A 16,307-nucleotide genomic window follows, 5' to 3' on the forward strand; every position below is an offset into this window, starting at 1 on the left:
CCTCAACCTTCACAGAACCAGCAACTGCAACTACCAGCTCCACAGAACACACAGCAGCAGCCACAGCGTGGGAACGGGGGATGTTTCCAGTGTGGGGCTGAAGGTCATTTTAAACGCGATTGCCCTCAATTAAACCAGGACCAGACTCAAAACCACGACCATGGAAACAGGGACGACAACGGGGAAAGCGTTGGGGGAAGCAATGGAAACCATGACGCAGGGGCAGCGTGTACATGATTGGTCAGGGAGACGCAATGAACGATATTTGAACTTATAACTTATCTTGGGTTTTCATTATTATGTTTACGCTACTCAAACAAAGTTTGGCTCGAACATTAATCGTATTGGGTTTTATGAATTATATTACCTACTATATTTTATGTTTGATATGATGGATGGTTTGATATTATTGAACGCACCTGCCGTATTTATGGACCTTACGAACAGGGTATGCAAACCCTATCTTGACAAGTTCGTCATCGTCTCCATCGACGACATTCTGATCTACTCCAAGAGTCAGGAGGAGCACGAGCAACACTTACGTCTTATCTTGGAACTTCTTCGAAAGGAGCAACTGTACGCAAAGTTTTCTAAATGCGACTTCTGGCTTCGTGAAGTCCACTTCTTAGGCCATGTGGTGAACAGGGATGGGATCCATGTCGATCCATCCAAGGTAGATTCGATCAGGAACTGGCCTGCACCGCGTACACCAACGGAAACACGCCAATTCTTGGGTTTGGCGGGATACTACAGGCGGTTTATCAAAGACTTCTCCAAGATCGCGCAGCCGCTTACTATGCTGACACAGAAAGGTGTCGTTTACAGATGGGGTAATACGCAGGAAACTGCTTTCCAGTACCTAAAAGATAGGCTTTGCAGCGCACCTATTCTCTCATTGCCAGGGGGCACCGACGATTTCGTGGTCTATTGTGACGCATCGATACAAGGGCTTGGTTGTGTATTGATGCAACGTGATAAAGTTATTGCCTACGCTTCGCGGCAACTCAAGATACATGAACGGAACTACACGACGCACGATTTAGAGCTGGGAGCTGTTGTTTTCGCGCTTAAGATATGGCGACACTACCTGTACGGTACCAGGTGCACGATTTACACCGATCACAGGGGTCTCGAGCATATTCTTAAGCAAAAGGATTTGAACATGCGTCAACGGAGATGGGTTGAACTACTGAACGACTACGAATGCGCCATCAAGTATCATCCAGGCAAGGCCAATGTTGTGGCCGACGCCCTCAGTCGAATAGACACCCTACCTAAGTGCGTGCGAGCGCTACAGCTTACTATTCAGTCCAGTCTTCCTGCACAGATACGAGCTGCTCAGGTAGAAGCATTGAAACCCGAAAACGTCATGGCTGAAGCCTTACGCGGTTCAAGGTAACGAATGGAACAAAAGGAAGACGGCGCCTACTATGTAACGGGGCGTATTTGGGTCCCACTTTATGGCGGTTTACGAGAGCTTGTGATGGACGAAGTACACAAGTCTCGCTACTCGGTACATCCAGGGTCGGACAAAATGTACCACGACATCAGAACTACTTATTGGTGGCCTAGCATGAAGGCCCACGTCGCCACCTATGTTGGCAAGTGCTTGACCTGTGCAAGAGTCAAGGTTGAATATCAGTAACCAGCGGGTCTACTTCAGCAACCCAGGATACCACAGTGGAAATGGGAAGAGATTTCCATGGATTTTGTTACAGGCCTACCTAGATCACAACGTGGGAACGATACAATATGGGTAATCGTGGATCGACTCACCAAGTCTGCACACTTCCTAGCTATAAAGGAAACGGATAAGTTCTCCACCCTCGCAGACATCTATCTTAAAGAAGTTGTTTCAAGGCACGGGGTGCCCACCTCCATCATTTCGGATCGGGATGCACGATTCACGTCAGAGCTGTGGCAAGCAATGCACAAATCTTTCGGCTCACGGTTAGACATGAGCACAGCATATCATCCTCAGACGGATGGGCAGTCTGAGCGAACGATTCAAACTCTTGAAGACATGCTTCGTGCATGTGTTATCGATTTCGGCAACGGCTGGGAAAAGCACCTCCCTTTAGTGGAGTTTTCATACAATAACAGTTACCACACCAGCATTCAAGCCGCTCCATTCGAGGCATTGTACGGACGTAAATGCCGGTCACCTCTCTGTTGGGCAGAGGTGGGGGATAGTCAGATTACGGGTCCAGAGATTGTAGTGGACGCCACAGAAAAGATTGCATAGATACGACAACGCATGGCGGCAGCACGCGACCGTCAGAAAGCCTACGCGGATAAGCGTAAGAGACCATTGGAATTTCAGGTCGGGGACCGGGTTTTATTAAAAGTCTCACCCTGGAAGGGTGTGGTTCGATTTGGTAAACGAGGCAAACTCAATCCACGGTATGTTGGACCGTTCGAAATCACTGAAAGAATAGGCCCAATAGCCTACAGACTGAACCTACCAGCTGAACTCGGTGCAGTTCACAATGCATTTCACGTGTCGAATCTGAAGAAGTGCCTATCAGATGAGACCCTCATAGTTCCTTTTAAGGAACTCACTATCGACGAGCGGTTGCAGTTCGTCGAGGAGCCTGTAGAAATCACGGACCGGGATGTGAAGGTCCTCAAACACAAGAGAATCCCTCTTGTTCGAGTTCGTTGGAACTCCCGACGTGGCCCAGAGTACACCTGGGAACGCGAAAACCAGATGACAGAAAAGTACCCCCAATTATTCGAAATCAATGCAACCACTACTGAGGCTGAAGCTACTACTACCGAATTTCGGGACGAAATTCCAAATCAACGGGGGGATGATGTGACACCCCAGGAAAACCAGTGAACAATACAGCTTACCTACCTAGCTTCCTCAGTGAGTGCGTACCAAATTTCGGGACGAAATTTCTTTTAAGTTGGGGATAATGTGACAACTCGAATTTCCAAGATTTCCATTTTGCATTTATTGCACGTTCATGTATTGTGTAGCTGTATTTGCACAATTGGTTGCTATAGAATTGTATACGTTTTGATACAATGAAGTGTATTGTGTGATTGTGCATGACTATGTGTTAATTGTGATAAACTTGTCAAATGTATAAACTTGGTGGTGAAACTGTGAAATTAATTGAGATAGTGCACTCTTGTAAAATAGAATAATGGAGGGTGTAAAGAGTTATTAGTGAAACCTAAATCATACTTAACCCTAATCCCATTTCACTAATCATTTTCACAAACCAAAACACGTACTACACTCTCTAATCTCCTAGTAATCATCACCATCATCATTGGCAAGGGCTATTCATCACTTTCGATTCCACATTTCTCTAGGATCATCGCAAGGTAAATGATTATTGTTTATTGATTTCTTGATTCTATCAAATGATTATTGTTTATTGATTTCTTGATTATGTGTTCATGAAAAACCCTAGTTTCACACGTGATGTTTCTGTGTTTAAGGATTCTGATTGTTGAGAAACGAATATGAATGGTTGTATGATTGATAGATGGTTCCTGTAATGATTATAGGTTGATTGTTGTTGATCATAAGTAGATTGATTATGATTCTGCCGTCACTGTGTATGATATTAGGGTTAGAACCTAAGAAAAGCGTAACTGTTATGATGCAAAGAATGAATGATTAAATTGTTGCTCAGAGTTTTGTGAATAAATATTATTGTCTGAGTTTCATGAGTTGTGTAATCCGAGTTTCATATGCATATGTTTGTCTGACTTGTCTGAGTTTTTGAATAACATGCTTAAAAGCCTTAGCCCGAGGTTATATGATATACTTAAGTCCGAGTACTTGAGATAATCAAGTCCGAGGTTCTTAAATGCATGCTTCTTGTCCGAGTTTCCTCACAACTGTACGTCCGAGTTTAATGGCAGCCTAGTCCGAGATTAGTTTAGAGTCTAGGTCTGAATTTTGTTAATAAGATTTGATGTGGTCCGAGTTTAGCACCATGACCGAGGTTTTGAATGGACAAACTCCTTGTCCGAGTTTGTTAAAAAGTGAGGTCCGAGTTTCTTAACAAAGGAAGGAGGTCCGAGTTTATGGATCCTCATGTGGTCCGAGTTTCCTTGAGTTCCACCCTAGTCCGACTTTATGAAATTATGAAAGTGATTCCCTTTGGTCTGAATTTGTAACCCCAAACCCCCCCATGAATTGATCCGAGTTTCATCCATGAAACTCTTGTCCGATTTTTGTGACATATCGTGTGCTATCCGAGTTTTGAACAGGGGAGACCCCCCCCTCCATACTTGTCTGAGTTTTGAGAGGTGCATGACCTTGTGAATGTTTATATGAAGCTCTGAGCTGTATGATGACTGTTGTGGAATCTGTTAAGTCTTGAATGTTGTATATGTGCTCAAATTTCATACGCATGATGTGTTGTTCGAACTTTAAATATATGCTCTCATAATTCACTGTTGTTAATGGTTGAAAAGACTGTGTTATGTTGATACCAAGTTCAGAACTTCGTGTGAGGAACAACCTGCTACTGCATGCTACTGTTTACTACTGCATACGACTATGTGATACTGTCTGATTATGATGATACGTGTTATTGAATGATACTGCATGTTACTGTGCGATACGTTACCGTATGTTACTGTTTGAACACCAAAGAGTTGAAAACGTAATTGAACGTAAAATACTTACATCGAATCATGTGCAATACATCCTAGGTCGTGTGTAACGGACTTAGACGATTAGCAAACCCTAGAAGCAATAACATACCGAGCAAACCAAGGTGAGTTCACACTCCTACTAAGGCATGGGATTCCCAGGGCACGGGAATTGGGATTGAAGGATTGTGATTGAATAGAACTGTACTTACACTATTACTAGACTACCATACCATCGTCCTCGGTTGTGCAGGACACATACGTGCAATCTACGTACACATATACCTATTACTATCCTCGGTTGTGAAGGATACTTATACATATTACTATCCTCGGTTGTGAAGGATACTTATACATATTACTATCCTCGGTTGTGAAGGATACTTATACTAAATTACTATCCTCGGATGTGAAGGATACTCACGTAAGACCTACGTGAACTTATACTTACTACTGTTCTCAGATTGTGAAGAACACATATGGTTACGAATAGTCTAGTGGTTATACAACATGGGAAGCCCCCACCAATAGAACGTACTAACGGCCCAGTAGAGCCACCTGTTACATACGAACTTACCATTACGCATTTACTTTCTGTGAACTCGCTCAACTAGTTGTTGATCCTCTGTTACATGCCTTGCAGGTCGTTAGGTACATGGAGCTTGCACATGGAGGAGCTGGTCGTTTTGGGCTTGGATCGTGGTTGTTTCTTTAAACACTTATAACATTTGATACTATATTACGATGGGTTTTGATTATACGCTTCCGCTAAACAACGATAACTTACTTATGTTTTGGAACACCATTCATATGGATTTGGTTTGGTTTAATGGCAATTACTTTTATTATATATATTGTTCTATATGATTGGTGGCTTGATCCTGGTCATGTCACGCTCCCAAGCGGTGGTACTCCGCGTGTGGATTTTGGGGGTGTGACATGCTACGTTCCATGTATCCAACCTCAAGAAGAGTCCAACACAAGAAAACATGATCATCCCAGCGGATGAAGTGCATATTGACGACACCCTCCGATTTACAGAACAACCCATTGAGGTTACCGACTGGAAAGTCAACAAGACAAGAAGGAGCAGTGTCAAACTTGTCAAAGTACGTTGGAACTCTAAACACGGACCAGAGTACACATGGGAATGTGAAGACAATTTCAAAGAAAAGTATCCCCACCTGTTCAAGAAGACTCCTGCCAGAGCTAGTACGGCCTGAATTTCGGGACGAAATTCTTCTAACGGGGGGATACTGTGACAACTAGCACCAAACCGGTAATTCCCGTACACTTTAATTATAATTTAATGACTGCAATTATGTGCTTTAGTGTCAACATTATCTGATTTCATACAATACAAGTGAATTCGTGCACGTTTTATACTACAAGAATTACATTATACATTAATGAACTGCGTTGCGTCAGAAATACTAGTAAACTCACCGGTAAGACACAGTATGCCAACAACTCTGCAGAAAGCAGTCATGCAATAAAAATAGGGCCTAGGTGTAGGTCCAACGACAAGCATACATTAAAACCTAAGAGTACATACAAGGGTTAGCAAATAGACATTCCGGAAGCTAAAATAAGCACTAAAAAGCACCCGAAATGCACTTTAAGTGCTGAATTTTAATAAATTCAGTTCAAACAGCTTTTTACCATCAAAATATCATGCAGAAATTTCGCTTTATCATCCAAAATACTTCCCTAAGTGTCGGGGATTTAAAGTGTTACAAAAGGATACTTTAAAGACACTAAACAGTGCAATTTAGCACTTTAACAAATCGGTATCTGTTGGATCTGAGTTTGATTCTGATTGTACTTTGTGTTTGTAATTAAAATGAAAATGGATGAGTGTGCAGCGGAATTATGATGAAAACAAACTTTGCATACAATCAAATGAGAGTAATACTTTGATCAAACATCTTTACACAATGAATCGAAAGATTGAATTTATTTCAATAACGATTACAATGATTGATGAATGAATGCAAACTCCCCCTCAGCCAGAGCTCAGTTGTTTGTTCGTGCAAAGAAGACGATTGTGCAAAAGAGCTAATAGAACAGTACAAAGTACTGATCTATTTATAGGCACTTGCAAACTACTGAGCATCTTAGCTGACGTCACCATGAAAGTGACACCTCTGATCTATACAAACACTGCTGTGTGAACTACTGCTATTACATTATATTACAAAACAGACTATTGATCAGCTGCTGCAACCTTCTACTGCTGTGAACCTAGCAGTACTTGTCCGGATCAGCAGAGCTTGACTCAAGGTAGTAGATTGAATCAGCAAGGCTTTAGTCTTTCATCAGGTCTTTACTTGAGCAGCAGTTGTAGGTCAGTATTTTGCAAGATCAGCAGATAGGAGGTCAGCAGTTGTTGAAATCACTTTCAAGGGGAGAGATTTGTATGTAATCATCTGCTTGTTCTGGATCCACTGCTCTGATCCAGTTTTGGCTTTAATTATATGTTCCTCTGATAGGGCTCAATCCCAACAATCTCCCCCTGGAACAGATAATTGCAAAACTCTTCATTATTGTGGACTTTATTGCCTCATCAACAGTTCCCTTATTTGTCCTTTAAATTGTAGTTCAAAGTCAAGGGCATCTGTGTCTTCATCATCCCTGCTAAGTGGTAGATCAAGGAGATCCTGCAAATCTTCAAGACTCAGGCCAAGAGCTTGTTCCCTTGATATTTTCTCCACTTCTCCACCAGACCTGAGCAAAGTCAATATGCAGGTCTGTTTGTCAGTTTCCCACTTTTGTATTTTTGAGCCTGGTGGGTTTCTTGGGAGATGTTTATTTGCAGAAGTATTTGGTGAGGCTGGCCTATTCATAACTGGTTGACCAGTATTTGTAGTTTGACCCAAACCAAGAGTTTCTATGATCATTTTCTTTATGCCTTCTTTTACAAGGTCATCTCCTTTTATCATCTCTTGGATGGTTTCAGCTCCCAACTGTTTGTGTGTCCTTCTTCTGTAGATGGCAGCACCAGTTGGAGCAGTGGTTCTCCTGATTTGCAGCTTTGATGGTCTTTTTGAAACCTCAGCTTCAGGATAGTCAGGCTTTTGAGGAACTTTTGGATCTTTCTTTCTTAATTCCTCCAACCTTTTGTAGGTGATCCTGACCACATATTCTTTCCATCTAGCAATTTGTCTTTTGTTTCCATATTCAGCAGCAACCAGTTCTTCTCTCATTCTTTTCAGTTCTACCTGTTTGTCAGGTACATTTTTTTCTAAACTTTGCCCAGTCAGGAAGAGTGTGAGTGACTTTCCTTTTTATCATGTCTTGAATTCTTGCTGCTTCATTTTCAAGCTCAGGAACAGTCCACTCTTTGTACATGTATCTCTCTCCTTTGTACTTCTTGTGAGCCATGATGCTTTCAATGTAGTCTTTCTTTAAAGTTTCAGCTGCTCTTTCTGAAATTTGTTGACTGACATTTTTTGCAAATCGTTCTAGGGAGCTGACTTGTGTGAGCAGATATTGATAGTATCTAGAAATTTCTTTGTCAGATTTCCCTTGTGTGCTTCTCTTTGAGATGTCCTCTGCTTGCTTGGCCTTGATCTTCAAATATTCATCAACATTTTTAGGCCAGGGATATCCTTTTATTGATGGCAACCTCCTTTTGACAGGGTCATCCTCATAGTAAAAAGATTTTATTTCTTCTCTAACAGCTTCTAGTTCAAGAGGAAATTGAACACCTGCAGGAGGTAAGGGCTTGTGCATTTGAACTGAAGAGAGAGAGTAACTGGTTTTGGTATTGTGACAAGAGCTAAAGATTTTGAAGATGTTTGGGATGGTGAAGTGTCATCATCTTTAAGAATTAGCCTTCTCCTCTTTGGTTGAGGAGGGACTGATGATGTTTTGAATGGAACAGTGGTGGTGAATGTAGTGGCAGTGATTTGTGATTGACAAACAGTTGTTGAAACAACTGGTGTTCCAACCACTGTTGTCTTTACAGCAGATGTTGTAACAGCTGCTGTCTTCTGCCTTTTGGTAGGAGGTGATTTTGTTTTTGGTGGTGATGGTGGTAAGGCAGTGGATGTGGTGTGTGTTGAAGTGGTGTGTGTTGAAGCGGGAGCAGATGTTGAAACCACTGAAATACCAACAGTAGTGGGTACAACAGGAGTTACAACAGCTGTTTTAGGTGGTGGTTTTGGGACAGACTTTGAACGTCTGGTTGGAATGGATTTGGGTAGCCTTACTCTTCTTGTAGGCTTCTTCTTTTCATCAACAAGATTTTCATCATCTTTTAAACCTGAAGTACCCTGATCCGGATAATCCACCCTGGCTTTCCTTTTGGCCTCTCTATCCCTTTTTACACTTGCAATTGCTTCTTCCAGTGCATTTGTGGTCATATCAATTTTCTTGCTTCCATCTGGCAAAGGGATCTGTTTCGTCATGTTTGCATTTTCTGGTTCAAGGTAGAGACCATCCTCTATTCCCTTCTTTTTCCACTCCTGAATTCTCTCCCCCTTTTTGGCATTATCTGAGGGAAGTTGATCAATGAAGAGAACTGGTGGAGGAGCAGTGCCAGTAGTGTGCAGGATCTGAATTTTGAGTGCCTTTAGATCAGCCTGAGTGTTCTTGAACCTTGACTCCATTGCATTTCTCAGCTGTTGAACATGTTTTTCATGTTGCTGAGCTGCTATTTGTGCTTGATGATGGAGAAAAGGTTGAAATAGATTCCAGAGCTCATTTGTAGCAAGTGCCTGTTGTGGAGCAGGTGCTTGAGGTGGAACAGCAGTGGATTGCATCTTTTGAGTTCTCAACACCTGCTGCAGCATATTTTTAAGGTCTGCAACAGATGTATCCAACTTTTCAATTCGTTCCGTCAAATCCCGATATTTTAAATCATCACCCAATTTAATGGGATCATCTGATTTCCCACTAACAGTGGTTTTATCAGTGGTAGAGGTAGGGAGTTTACTCCAAACATTAACCACTGATGCCCCTTTTTCTTGGTACTGGGGTCTTCTCCCTTCAACACTTGACAACCTTTTGATGTTGCCAGTAGGCTAAATAAATCCACTGGTGGTTGGCAGAGGTGCTATAAAAGGAATTGCCTCCAAGGAAGTCTTATTGATGTAACCACTGTCCAACTGTAAACCAGTGGGTTCAACAATTGTAGTGGCTACTTCACTTGGATGACCACCAAGAGTTACTTGTAACTCAAGGGGTGTAACCTCCTCAGGTTGTGTTGGTGGGTTAGCAAGGAATGATACATCAGGCTTAGTCAGTTGTTGAGGTATATTCTCATTAACAGGTGATTGAGAAGGACTGAGTAATGCCTGGTTCAAATCGATTGCATCCAACAAAAGTTGTGTTTTTGGTGGAATTGTGGATGTGAGGTTGGGTGTAGAAAGAGGATTTGCCCCGGGCATTGGGCTGTGGATGATGGAAACGAGTGTTTCCAGAGCATCATAATGTGGTGGCCCTTTGTGTACAACCTGTTCTTTTTGTGAAGAAGCAGGAGGAGTTTTGGTTATGGGTTGAGATATTTGTACCAACTGCTGTGAGGAAGAAGCAGCAGAGGTTTCTTGTGACGTTTGTGTTGTCACAGGCAGTAGCTCTGGTATCTCATCCTCCAGAGTAGCCGTTTTGATTGGTTTGGGGGGTTTTTTATTTTTCTTTTTGTTTGGCTTTTTGGGATTTGTAGGTGTGGGTTGCAAAACAGTTGGTCTGCTGCTTTGATCACCTAGAGCAGTGGGCTCAGCAGCAGATACCTGATGAGCAGTGGTAGCGGCTAAATTCTGCTCAGGCACCTCTGCTTGTGTTTTGCAAGGTGCTAACATTCTTGAAAAAGTTTCAGTTGTTAGGCTGTTTATTTGAGTAATCTCACCTTGATTTATTGCAGCTAAATCATCCTTACTGAATTTCTTTTGAAAATAGTAACTTAAAAACCTTGGAAACAGTAAGAATGATTTTGTTTCAACATTATTAATCAAATATTTAAAAATTTCCCGAGAATAGTTAAAATTTTCTTCTTGAAGAATTGCATATCCCAGATTTTGAATCTTTAAAGGGATTTCATTGAAAGAAGTGGTTTTGTTTGAAACACATAGTAGGAGGGTATGAAATAAAAATCTGGTTGCAGAAGGAAAATAACCTTTTTGTAAGGTAAGTTTCTTCATCATTGTGGCTTCATACCCTCTTTCAATGAAGTCAGTTTGTAACTCGTTTTTAGTGAAAGAAGTTTTACCTTTCTGATCATCGAGTTGAAAGACCTCTGAAATGGATTGTGGCGTGATTTGGACAGCTTTACCCTTTATAGAAGAGTGTATGGTGGTTGCAGTGTCTCTTTGTTTTTCAAGGGTTGCATTCTTCCAGAACTCCCTTTGGGTCTCCAGATAGATTGGTGCATCGGCGGTGAAAAAAGTTTTGTACTTTGATTTTGCCATGATGTTAATGACGGAGTCGAAAACATCTGTGGTTCCTGGTTTTGTGAGAAGACCCGGGAGATTGTGAGATGATTTATATGGAATTTCAGTGGAGATTGCCTTTTGAGAGGTTGTTTTCGATGATGATTTGGATGTGGGTTTTGCAGATGGCTTCGATTTTGTCATTTTTGAATAGAATGATCGAAGAATTTGTGGAAGATGAGATGAAAAACTGCTTTGAGAAGAGAATTTTTAAGAATTCAATTCGACAGTAAAACCCTGTTTTGGTGGGGTGTGGGGGATTTTATAGGGAAGAAAATGAATGCTGACGTGGCAGCCGTTACAAAAGGTCTGACCACTGTGTACTGCCCACGTGACAACCCCTGGTGAAAGTGAAGGACAGTACTTTGATGAAAGTGACTGATGAAGGCAGTGGTAAGGAAGCAGTGGATGATTTTCACTATCAGTGGATAGCATATCAGTGGATAAGACACTGCTTTTGAACAACAGAGATTATCAAATGAATGAGAGAACAGGGGTTGACTTTCAGCAGTGGACAGACTTTTGAAGTAGAGCAGACTTTTGAACAATCAATGGTTATGGCAGACTTTTAAGGATTTTAATGAAAATTTCATTTTTCGCTATTTTTAAGGATGGATTTTTGATTTTCTGAAAACATTTTGTTGCTTTTATTCAAAGAATAAACAAGATGTTGCTTGTTATTCCATGTTCAGCATCCCAATCCTAGAGACCAAGCTTTCAAAAGTGGCTGTATCAAGTGCTTTTGTGAGCACATCTGCCAGCTGGTCTTTAGTTGGGACATGATACAGAGAAATCAAACATTTTTCATAGCAATCCCTCACAAAGTGATGTCTGATGTCGATGTGTTTGGTGGTAGAGTGGGAAACTGGATTTTTGATGATATTTTCTGCTGCCTGGCTGTCCAACATGAGTGGTGTTTTTAAGGCAGTGATACCAAAATCCAGTAACTGATTTTGAAGCCACAAGAGTTGGGCTGTACAGCTTGCAGCAACAATGTATTCAGCCTCAGCAGTGGATGTTGAAACTGCTGCTTGCTTTTTGCTTTGCCAAGAAACTAAGCAATCACCTAGAAACTGGCACCCTCCAGAAGTGGACTTCCTTGTGGTGTGACATCCAGCAAAGTCACTGTCTGAAAAACCTGAAAGCTTGATATTCCCATTAGCTGGATACCAGATACCAAGTGTGGGAGCACCTTTTATGTATCTAAAGATCCTTTTTACAGCAATGAGATTTGATTTTCTGGGAGCTGATTGACTTCTTGCACAGACACATGTTGCAAACATGATGTCTGGTCTAGATGCAGTTAGGTACAGTAAAGACCCAATCATGCTTCTATAGAGTGTTTGGTCAATCAGCTCATCCTTTTCATCAGACATGACCAGCTTATTTGTTGCCATGGGTGTGTTGCATGGTTTAAAATCATTCATATCAAATTTGGTCAAAAGTTCTTTAGCATATTTGCTTTGATGAATGAAAGTTCCATTTTGCATTTGCTGTACTTGGAGACCAAGAAAGCATTGCAGCTCACCCATTGCACTCATTTCAAACTCAGCTGTCATGAGTTCTTTAAACTCTTCACACATTTTGTTACATGTGCTTCCAAAAATAATGTCATCCACATAAATTTGGACAATCATTAAATCCTTCCCTCTCTATTTAAGAAACAGTGTTTTATCAATGGTACCTCTTTTGAAACCATTTGAGAGTAGGAAGTTGGAAAGAGTTTCATACCAGGCCCTTGGTGCTTGTTTCAGGCCATACAATGCTTTGTTTAGCCTGTAGACATTATCAGGATAAAATGGATCCTCAAAACCTGGGGGTTGACATACATACACCTCGTCTTGAATTGTACCATAGAGGAAAGCACTTTTGATATCCATTTGAAACACCTTCCTGTTGTGGTTGACAGCAAAGGCCAGGAACAGTCTAATGGCTTCCAATCTTGCAACAGGGGCGAATGTCTCATCATAATCAATCCCCTCTTCCTGTCTGTAACCTTGAACCACAAGCCTGGCTTTATTCTTGACAACAATGCCCCTTTCATCAGTTTTGTTCTTGAAGACCCACTTTGCGCCAATGGGACTAACCTCTTCTGGTAGTGGTACAAGCTCCCATACTTGTTGTCTTTTAAACTGTTGGAGCTCCTCTTGCAAGGCTTCTACCCAGCTGTTGTCTTTCAGTGCCTCTTGGTACTTGACTGGCTGATGGAGTGATAGAAAACCAACAAAAAGACAAATGTTTTGGGTTTGGCTTCTTGTGAGCACCCCTTCATTGATGTTGCCAATGATTTAATCAGGTGGATGAGATCTCAAGAAGATTAAATCTCCTTGGTATGGTATGATGGCATTTGTTGGTGAAGGCTGCAAATGTGTATCGTCTGAGCTAACCACTGCTGGTGACTTTGATGACCCAGTAGTGGCTTCAAAAGGTGGTGGAATAGGTGGTAATGAAGTGGACAACTGCTGACTTTTATCCACTGTTTGAGGACTTTTGTCAGCAGTGTTTGAGGATGTGGAAGCAGGGGTGGATGGGCTACTTTGGTCAACAACTATTGAGGTAGCAGTGGTTGAGCTTTGACAACTGTTTTGAACAGCTGGTGCTTTTCCCTTTGTGGCAGACCTTTGAGGAACGATGATTTCATACCCATAGTCTGGTGTTGTATCCTCTGATGGACCTGCACTGTTAGTCTTGACAGCAGTATTTTCAAAAGTAAATTTTTCAAGATCAAACAGATCTGCAGGATTTGCTGGGATTTTCATTGATGAAAGTTCATTGAACTTTACATTCAAAGTCTCCTCCACTGCCTTGGTCCGTGTATTGAACACTTGGTATGCCTTGGCAATGGTTGAGTATCCCAGATGATAACCACAATCAATTTTGGCTGCAAATTTTGAAATGGAATCTTTTAAGTTCAAAATAAAGCATGGGCAGCCAAACACCTTGAATTATGAGATCAGTGGTTTGATTTTATACAAAATTTCATAAGCAGTCTTTTTGTGCCTGGGGTTTATTAAAACTCTGTTCTGGACATAGCAAGCAGTGTTTACGGCCTCTGCCCAGAAAGTTAATGGCAAACCTGAATCTGCAAGCATAGTTCTGGCAGCCTCAATCAAAGTTCTGTTCTTTCTTTCAACAACCCCATTTTGCTCTGGTGTTCTAGGGATGTTGTACTGCCTTACAATCCCTTTCTTCACACAGAAGGCATCCAACTCCTTATTTTTAAATTCTGTGCCATTGTCACTCCTGAAGCTTTTTACTGGAAGGTCAAATTGCTTTTCAACCTGTGTCACAAAGTCTTGCAAAATGCCTGCAGTCTCATCTTTTGAATGTAAAAAGAAGGTCCATGTAAACCTAGAAAAGTAATCAACAATAACCAAACAATATCTTTTCTTTTTGAGGCTCATGACTTGAACTGGGCCAAACAAATCCATGTGTAGCATTTGCAGACACTGGGTTGTTTTGGACTCTTCAATGGACTTGTAAGAACTTTTATGCTGTTTTCCTTTTAAACAGGAAATGCAATGTTCAGGACATGAAAACAATTTTTGTGGTAGGCCTCTCACCAAACCATTTTTTGAAATTTCACTGATTGTCTTAAGATTTGTGTGCCCCAGCCTTTTGTGCCAAAGTTCTGTCTCTTTGTTAGAGGCAGCTGAGAACAGACAGGCATCAGCTCTGGGACACTCTTTTGACATATCAACAACATAAACATTGCCACTTCTTTGAGCAACAAGTTTAGTTTGACCAATTTTGATTATTGCTTCAATCTTTTTGACCATTCTGGTCCAACAATCCTACAACAGTCTTTTGTGAAGAATGACCCAAACCCTTTGTCACTCATTTGTGATACACTCAGAAGGTTGAATTTTAGATTGTCTATTAGACTGACATTTTCAAATTTTACATTTCCAGATTGCACTGTACCAGACCCTAGAACTTTCCCTTTACTATTATTCCCAAAGGATATATCACCCCCTCCATGGATTTTAAAGTCTTTGAGGAGGGCTTTACATCCTGTCATGTGCCTGGAGTCTCCACTATCTACATACCAAAGACTATCAAATCATGCAGAAGCTCCCTGCACATGAAGTAAAAGGATTAGTTCATTAAGGGCTCCAAAGCCAACAGGGCTTTGGATGGGGATTCAACAATGTCTGGTATGGTTGCAGAGTGATGGACAGTGGTTAGGTCAGGGGTTTGGACTGTTTCTTGCTAACCACTGTTGGGGGTCTTGACCAATCACCTGCTGATAACCAAAAGGATGCCTATTCATTCTAGGTTTAGAGGGCCTTTTGTAGGCCTCATAAACGTGTGGAATCCTTTGGTAGGACTGTTTTTCCTTGCCTTTTCTGAACTGATTGGCAGGGGGTGCATCAGTAACCTGAACATCTCTTTTGACAGATGTTTGGTTTAGCTGTTTTGTGACAGCTGTTTGAACTAGTACAAACAGTGGTTGTTTCTTGGTGAATTTGACAGATGTTGATGATGATGATGATGGACTCAAGGATGTTTTAGCAAGGTACTCATTCTTTTTCACATCAAAGTTTTTGAGATACACACATGCTTGAGTTTTGTGGTTTGTTTTACCACAAACAAGGCAACTTTCAGCTGAAACAATGACACTTGTTCTGTTTATATCATAAGCTTTTAAGTAGAAATAGTCTTTTGTTAGATGATTCCTTTTCTCACAGAATTCACAAAACAAGTTATCAATTTTTTCTTTCTTCTTTCTCTTTTCAGACTCCTTTGCGGCAGAGGTTTTAACCACTGCTGGGATGTCCTTGAGAGGTATGACTTTAGCTTTTGGAGCTTTAACACCATCAGTTGATGTAAAGTCCATTGGCTTGAAATTTTCAAGAATATCACACTCATCAGACCATTTTGGTTTAAACTGATGATTTTCAAGCTCCTCAAAAGTAGAGGATCCCATAGGTCTGTCAAGTGTGATTTTGTTACCAAGTTTGTCAGTGATTTTCACTTCTTGGCCATTCTTGTTTGTGGGGATGAACTCAGTGGTTACATCAGTGGTTGGAACAGATTTTCCAAAAGCAGTGTTTTCATCATCATGTTTTCTATAACCAACCCCAAATTTCACATTGCTTTTTATTTGTTTTTCAAGCATAACCTCATACCCTTTGCATGATTCCACCCATCTCTCACATGTGATCTGGGTGGACTCTAACTCCTTTTTGCAAACTTGGTATTTTTCTACCAAAGTTTGGAGTTGGGTTTTGGTTATGCTCTGCTCTTCTT

This window comes from Helianthus annuus, chromosome 8 (genome assembly GCF_002127325.2).
Source record: "Helianthus annuus cultivar XRQ/B chromosome 8, HanXRQr2.0-SUNRISE, whole genome shotgun sequence".
Lineage (NCBI taxonomy): Eukaryota > Viridiplantae > Streptophyta > Magnoliopsida > Asterales > Asteraceae > Helianthus > Helianthus annuus.